The sequence below is a fragment of the Lolium perenne genome, chromosome 2 (genome assembly GCF_019359855.2).
Source record: "Lolium perenne isolate Kyuss_39 chromosome 2, Kyuss_2.0, whole genome shotgun sequence".
NCBI lineage: Eukaryota > Viridiplantae > Streptophyta > Magnoliopsida > Poales > Poaceae > Lolium > Lolium perenne.
The window spans coordinates 6,461,135-6,469,260 of record NC_067245.2 but is presented as its reverse complement, the minus strand read 5'-3'; the positions used below and the strand labels follow the sequence as shown (position 1 = coordinate 6,469,260).

The 8,126-nt window shown below is 42.0% G+C and overlaps 1 long non-coding RNA gene across 1 annotated transcript; it reads left to right on the top strand.

Moving 5' to 3' along the window:
* Nucleotides 1-1,420: 1,420 nt before the first annotated feature.
* Nucleotides 1,421-2,996, top strand: LOC127329673 (uncharacterized). Its single transcript, XR_007868989.2, has 3 exons — nucleotides 1,421-1,576; nucleotides 1,680-1,892; nucleotides 2,738-2,996. It is a non-coding gene; the product is annotated as an uncharacterized lncRNA (long non-coding RNA).
* The last annotated feature ends 5,130 nt before the right edge of the window (nucleotides 2,997-8,126 follow it).

Here is an 8,126-nt window from a genome sequence, read left to right as displayed (position 1 = left end):
TCAAATAACTCCGCATGTTATTATGCTTACGGATAACAATGGCTGAGAACTGATGATCAACGGTAAAATTGATGATAACCCCCCCAGTTGGCGCGCCTTTGATCATAACCCCCCCTTTGTGTCGCTGACATGTGGGGTCCGGTCCCACATGTCAGTCACACAAGGGGGGGTTATGATCAAAGGCGCGCCAACTTGGGGGGTTATCGTCAAATGCCCCGATAATCAACCCGTGCATATATAATTTGAATGAAAATGTCTCATTTTAGGTGGCGTTTATGCCAAAAAAACTCATGGATCTTTCCTTTTGATTCATGGTTGTGATTCAGTCCAAGCACGACAATACATATATAAGTATGTGTTGTAGTCATTACACATGGATGTTAGATTTTTTTTCTTTTTTTTTAAACTAGTGACAATGCATAGTATCGTATAGTAGTATTTACATATCATATTAGTGTGTAATATCATCTCGTTGAGGTGTGATATGTCTGCAGGGCCCCTCCGCCGGAGCCAATGGCCCAAGCGCCATCATTGGTTTCATGGCCAATGAATGTGGTTTTGATGTTGGACAGCTCACGAGGGTGGATAACAAGCCAGCTCGATTCAACTTGGAAATATTCGTTAGTTAATGAGTTTGCTTGACTCAACTTGTTAACATAATGAGCCTAAAACTATAGCTTGGCTCAACTCGGTAAATACTCGAGTTGGCTTGATATGCTTGATAAGCTTATTAAGAAACTGTACAACATTATCAATTCATGGCGGAGTAAGAGTATAAGGAGGAGGCTTCATCATCTATGCATCTTCAAGTAGATTTTGGAAAAAAATTATCTGCGTACCTATGTATATTTTTCCTACTAATCTGTTTTTCCGTTGGTGTTGACTAATGTACTTACCTGGGTACTTATGTATATTTTTTCTACCTGGGTTATGTCGATATGTATATTTTGGAGGAGGCTTCATCATCTACTCACTATGGCCAATCCAATGCATGCACCGTCCAAAGTTGCAACGACCTGGTACTGGTAGTCAGGGTTATTTGAGATTTTGAGTCCAACATTTGCTTTTGTTTTTTTATGTATGGCTTGGCTCCCGCGTAATTTGTATGTACCTTGCAGTGGAATGCAGGTGAACGTGGATACGAGGAGTTTGGAACCCGCGGCGAGGAGGAAAGGAATTGCCTGGAACGTACGGCGAGTGAAGCTAGTAACCTGTTGACTCAAGCCTATAAAGGTTGGAAGATTTCAAGTTCAGGCTAGCATGTGGCACATCTCAAGATGTACGAAAAAGTCTAAACGCAATTACTCGTTTCAGTAGAAAAAAAGAAAGATGATATTAACGTACAAGATATGCCCGAATCTACTCTCTTTCAGAACAGGTAGAGCAACTAGATAGTTGTTATTAATTATGGTGTAAATTTCTTCCTTCATTCGTAGGAAAAATACATGATTTTTCGAGAGGCATCCTGCAGAGAAAGTGTTCACGTCCTATATAAGTAGGCGAGTTTCGCCAAGCTCTTCCAAGTTCCAACGCGAGCCGCGAGCAACTTATTAGTGCGAAACTGCCAACGAAACAGGTCCGGGAACACAACTAGCTCTCATAATCTTAGGATAATTATTATATATAACTGTGCTGCTTTTGTTAATCGCCGTACACTCGTACTTCTTTCTTGTTTTCAGGCAAGATCGTTACTGCTATCTATGGACAAGAAGCCATCGCAACCGCCACCTCCACAAACGCCGCCACCACAACAAACGACGCAAACGCCACAACCACAACCTCAGCAACTACCGCAGCAGCAGCAACCGCCGCAGAAAGTTAAAAATGAAATTTATGTTGATAAAAAAACAGGGGGCTTGATTTTCAGAAAGGGTCGACCCGCAAACTAAAAGGTAATGCGCAAAGACTTAATATGATTTTCCTTTACTAGGCAAGTTCTCACGTGCTTGCAAAGTTTCCCAACTGACCATTTTATGTGCAACCGGTGGTTTATAATCTGCTGGTACCGCATAGTAGATCCCCATCGGATGTGTCGAGAGAGCCTGTTGCGAGCCAATCATCCTCGCACCCCTTCATCTTTGTGGCGATCGTCCCCGAGTCGATCGTCTCTCTCGCTCTCGTATTAGGTATAATAACCCACGACTACCGTACATATGCCGCGAAGCGATGAATTGCAGTCTAGGTGCACCACAACACCCAAACCTAGTCTAGATGCTCTCCCCGTTCCTCTAGTTTCACAGGTGGGTACGCCGAGGGTTCTTGTTGCTGGCCAATAAATTTTCCCCTTTATCCATCTTCATTATTAACTAGGACAGGAAAACATTGTCAGCGCAGGTTTTTCCATAATGCAAAGGCACAACCCGAGGAGGGAGATCCACAATAGTTCAACAATGGATTAAACGGAGGAACCTTTTTGTCTGTAGGAAGTACCGATACCGCGTGGTACCTCCCGAATTTGTCATGGTGAAGAACCACAGGAATACCATTAACGGAATGATTAGTAGGGCTACACACAAAAATAGGAGAATTGGCCAACTTCCCATTTCCGAAAAGAAGAGAAATGGTCAGTAGGGAGCAGCTTCGAAACAAAACTTTATTGTGAACAATCTTATGATTACTTTAGTCGAAAATTCTTCAGAGTTGAGAGGGACCTTTCGGTTTACAAGATTTTGTTTTCTTTACAAATTTTACTTTGTTATCATCATAAATGCTCACTATGGTATTTGTGTTATTGCAGCCGCTCTAAAGGTGGGTGTCGCATGACTCTGAAGAAAGTAATATGTGAACAATTAAATATTTATCCTGAGTATATGTCATTCGTGTGGTGAACAATTAGAATTAAATACTTATGATGAGTATATGCCATTTGTGTGGTGAATTTATCCTACTACCTTCTTTTCCTATTTATTTTAAGAAATAGTAGGCTGTGTCTTTCCTTTCCTGTATTGTACACCGACATTAATTATATTAAAGTCAATAAATATTACTGTTGAGCCTACTATTTGTTCAAAAAGAATGTATATTGCATATGTAAAATGAGACCGTTATCAGTGTTATTGTGTGAGAAAACTATACATAATAATGAAGTACGAAGCATTTTAATGGTTTGGTACGTCACATTTTTATTTTCCATCAATCGTTTCGTACGAGTTGTTTGTCTTCGTTCATCGCTCAATCCGTTCGGGATATCTATAGCTAATATTTAAGTAGTCCATCTATTCATAAATATAAGACGTTTTAAACCTTTCAAAGTGATCTACATAATAAGTGAATCTACCCAATAAAATAGACTACATCCACACACAAAAAGATGAATCTACATAAAACTAAAACATCGTATATTAGCGAACCGATGGAATACGAACTATTTCCATGGTTTGGCACGTGGCGTTTACATTGTCCGTAATTCGTTTGGTATGTTGCATTTGTTGGGTCGTAGCTCGATCCGTTCGGCATTCGAACCAAATGACTTCTCTGATCGACGCTCAATCCTCTGGATTCAGACCAAACGAAAAAACTAGATGGTCAGTTTTAGGCATCGACTACTTCCGGTCTTGGCTATATAAACCATGAGTTGCCTGCTCTGAGCATCAAATCCTCCTTGCCCGACCAAGGAAAGGGGCAGAGAGCGCAAGAGGAGATCATGTTGAAGTCACCAGTGCCACGCCGGCACCATCTCTTTCCAACCATCCGGCACCATTTCTCCCTTCCTCTCATCATGTGTCTCGTGGATCTATCGATTCCAACTTGCTGGAGGTGTACGGCTCGGTATTGCACACGTCTTCTCAAGAATCAGGATCACATTTACTCGGGGTTTTAGGTGGTTTCTCCCAAGGAGCGCAAGATCCATCTGCTTGCCTGTGAAGGAATAGTCATGAATGCTCGTAAGTTTTCTCCCTCTGAATGTATCAGATATGGTTCCGCGATCCATTTTTGCATGTCATCATGTAAATGTTTATGATCGGCTGATCTTGAGGGGTCAAAAACTTTTGGTTCATGATTCTTTATTGGAAATGAAATTATATGCTGATCATGATTGCATTGTTGATCTGAACCCTATTGATCCATCCTCAATGGTGGTGCATGCTTCACATGTTTTGGATCTGGATTTTTCGCATGGTGTCTCTTTTGCTAAGGAGATCAATTCCTTGTTTCAATTTTCGGTTCATCCTTTCATTGTATCTGACCATTTTATGATGGTTGTTTCATTTGGACGTGCTTCTTTCCATCTGGATAAAGATATGGTTTCTTTGGCCTTAGTGGCAGCCATTCGTGGGCATTTTGGAGATCTAAAGGTTTCTCTGATAGCTGATCAGATTTGCTCCTTCAAGTCTCCTCTAAGGCTGTTGGCTTTCATATTGTGAAGTTGAGGGCTTATGAATGTTTTCAGTTCAAGTGTTTCTTTCATCTCTGGGGGTATGGAGGTCCCAACTGGCTTCGTGCTTTTTCTCTGTGGTGGAAGGAGTGCAATGCCTAGTGGCTCCTGCTGTTTTAAAAAAATTGAAAATCACATTTATATGTTTCAAAGAAATTAGAAAAAAAATCATGGTGCATCCAATGAATTATCCCATAAACGTGCCAAATTTTAATTTCAAATACAAAATATTCTGGGCTACATAAAAATGACAAACATGTGGATCTGGTTATGCATATTTCAAATCTCTAAATTTCAACAGATTTTGTCTTTTTTGTGCATCGTAAAATATAAAGAATTTCAAATTAAAATTTTACACGCTTGTAGGTTACTTTATTTAGTATGTCCAGATTTGTTTTTAGTTTTTTTTAACAAATATGTGTAATTTTCTATTTATTTTTAACAGCACGAGCACTGGTGCCCAAGAGTCAAATTAAGACACTTTTTCCATGAAACTCCTCTTACAATGGCGAGGGGCTACCATAAGTTCCAGTCCCAAGCGTCAATCTGCAGTGTACATGCTCTCAGTGTTGTTCAGTGGCCTATCCATGCGTGTTGCAGTGTCTGGGCGCGCAGATTCTGGTTAGGCCTAGCCTAAAAAGCTTAACAATGGTGTCTGTGTTATTTCTCTAGGGTGTCGAGAGGGGCCCTCCGATTTACAATTCCACCAAGGAACTCCTCGACCAAGCCTGGTCGCCTGTGGTGTTGAAGTCAAGTTCAAAAATAAGTTCAAAAATAAGAAAAAAAAAAAGATAGGCTCGGATCCTTCTTAATCACTCCCAAAATGAAACTTGGGTCAAGTTTTTGATATATTTCATTTTCAAAAAGCTAAACCCTAGCTCATCTCCCTTGGAGTCCATGAAACCACGATCGAGATAGCTCACTTGTGTGAAAGCGTTTTCATGAATATGTGTGAAATCCATGTTTATTTCTCATAACTTATACATAGAAGAACATGGTGCGGGCATGTTTTGTATTTTACTGGGTTTTTTAAAAGTAGTTTTGGTCGTTGGATCGTGTCTTCTAGAAGGCTGGTTATAGATGCAAGAAGATGGCTCCTAGCCGTTGGATTGTTGGGACGGTTGGCGGCTAGCAATCTCCAAGGTGATCCGCTAGAGGCTCGTACTGCGCTCTGATTACGGGTTCACACATATGGATTACAGGTTCTAGTTGGTGTGACTGCTATGAACCACCGCGAAGAGATGCCATGCATGCTTGCCTCGACATGGTAGGTTTGATTTCGAGTAGTTCAGATCTGTCGCACCAGAGAAATTAAAGGGACCCTCAACTCATGTTTACAGTGCAAAAGACGATGTTGTGCAGTGTGAAACCCGCCAGGTTGATTAAAACTAGACTAGCCAAAATGTTAGAACCACATCCAGATCAAGCGTCGCATCCGCTCAATTTAAATGGGTTCTTCCTCTCTACTCGAAGCACCAAATACAGGTCTATTCGACTCCTTCTTGTTCATTAAAACCACCCTAGCAATGTTTGTTTCCAAGATTTCAAGGAAATTTTGAGTACACCATCCCGACATTCCATCTTGTGCCCACCACTCCAGAGGTGCTCCACCCCCACGGCATCCTAGTCGAGAACACCCTCCAGGTCAAGGCAATCTCATGGTGGAGGGGAGCGAGCGAGCTCACTTGATTGTTCCTTCACGCCGGCTTTGCCCACCTCCCACGGAGGCGCATGAGTGATTTACCTTTTCCAGGAGGTCCGTGACCGCGACGGGTTCGTATTCACCCTCCTTGTTAGCTTCACCAACCCATTCGACGCATTCCACCTCCTCGGCCACGGCTATTGGCAAGGCTGAGAGTTCATCGCATTCACCACCTACAACATCTTCACCAACTTGGAGTGCATTTCCCCCATCCGGACCGCATTCATACCCTCCCCTACCCCAACAACGTCGACGCGGAGGAGGAGTAGGGAAGATAATGGTGTCCGTGTAGATGGTGGTGAAGCAATGCCGACGAGGATTATGAGGACTTCTCTGTTCGGTCCTTTTATCGTTCTAAACTATACTTTGTGTCATGTCATGAACTATTATATAAGTGTGTGATATTCATGTAATGGTGCTTATGTAAAATTTCTATGCCGTTTCTCTTGCAAAAAGTAATTTGTGCCAAGTTAACACTACATGTCACCAAGGCAAAAGTAAAGTACACAAAAAGTGTGCATCAAGAAACCCCCCCCCCCCCCCAAAAAAAGTCTTGCAATATCGAATTACACAAGTGTAATTTATGCAAGCTCAAAATTACACGTCTCGCAAAAACTTCCAAACCATGCAGAACCTTCCGTCTAAATCCCACTCGTGGACTAGTTCATTTTCAATGATGTCTGATGACCCACAAGTATAGGGGGTGTATCGTAGTACTTTCGATAAATAAGAGTGTCGAACCCAACGAGGAGCAGAAGGTGTTGACAAGCAGTTTCGATGAAGGATTCACTGTAAATGCTCACAGACAAGTATTCAGGGGGTTTTGATATAGCAGATGAATAAAGTACGAGTAAGTAAAATGCGAGAGAAATAATTGCAGCGAGTGGCCCAATCCTTTTTAGCACAAAGGACAAGCCGGTTTGTTTACTTATAATGACCAAACGTTCTTGAGTACATAAGGGAATTTAGTCTAGTGCTTTTGCTTCATATAGCTGATTAATGTTCATTGTTTAGATAAGTGTTGTGTGGGTGAACCTATGTTAATGCACTGCCCTTCCTAGAACTAATACATACTTGTGATTATACCCCTTGCAAGCATCCGCAACTACAAGAAAGTAATTAAGATAAATCTAACCACAGCCTTAAACTCTGAGATCCTGCTATCCCTCCTGCATCGATATACCAACGGGGGTTTAGGTTTCTGTCACTCCGGCAACCCCGCAATTGGCAAACGAATACAAGATGTATTCCCCTAGGCCCATAAAGGTGAAGTATCATGTAGTCGACGTTCACATGACACCACAAGAAGAATAACACCACAACTTAAATATCATAACATTGAATATTACTCAATCATAATTCACTACTAACATTTAGACTTCACCCATGTCCTCAAGAACTAAACGAACTACTCACGAGACATCATATGGAACATGATCAGAGGTGATATGATGATGAATAACAATCTAAACATAAACCTTGGTTCAATGGTTTCACTCAATAGCATCAATAACAAATAGAAATCAATATCGGGATAGTTTCCCCTATCAAACAATCAAGATCCAACCCTAATTGTTACGGCGGTGACGAGGTGCAGCGGTGGAGATGGCGGTGATGATGATGGAGATGATGGTGATGATGAAGGAGATGATGTCCAGCTCGATGAAGATGACGATGGCGTCGATTTCCCCCTCCGGGAGGGAATTTCCCCGGCAGATTTCAGCCTGCCGGAGAGCTCTTTTTGTAAGGATCCGTTGCATAGAAAACAAAAAAATTCCTACCGCGAGAATGCAATCCAAGCCAAGATGCAATCTAGAAGACGGGAGCAACGAGGGGATGATCGAGACTCACCCTTGAAGATTTCCAAAACCTATAAGAGTAGGCTCTTATTGCTGCGGTAGACGATCACTTGCCGCTTGCAAAAGCGCGTAGAAGATCTTGATCACGGTGCCACGATCGGGCAGCACCTCCGTACTCGGTCACATGTTTGGTGTTGATGAAGACGACGTCCTTCTCCCCGTTCCAGCGGGCAACAGAAGTAGTAGCTCC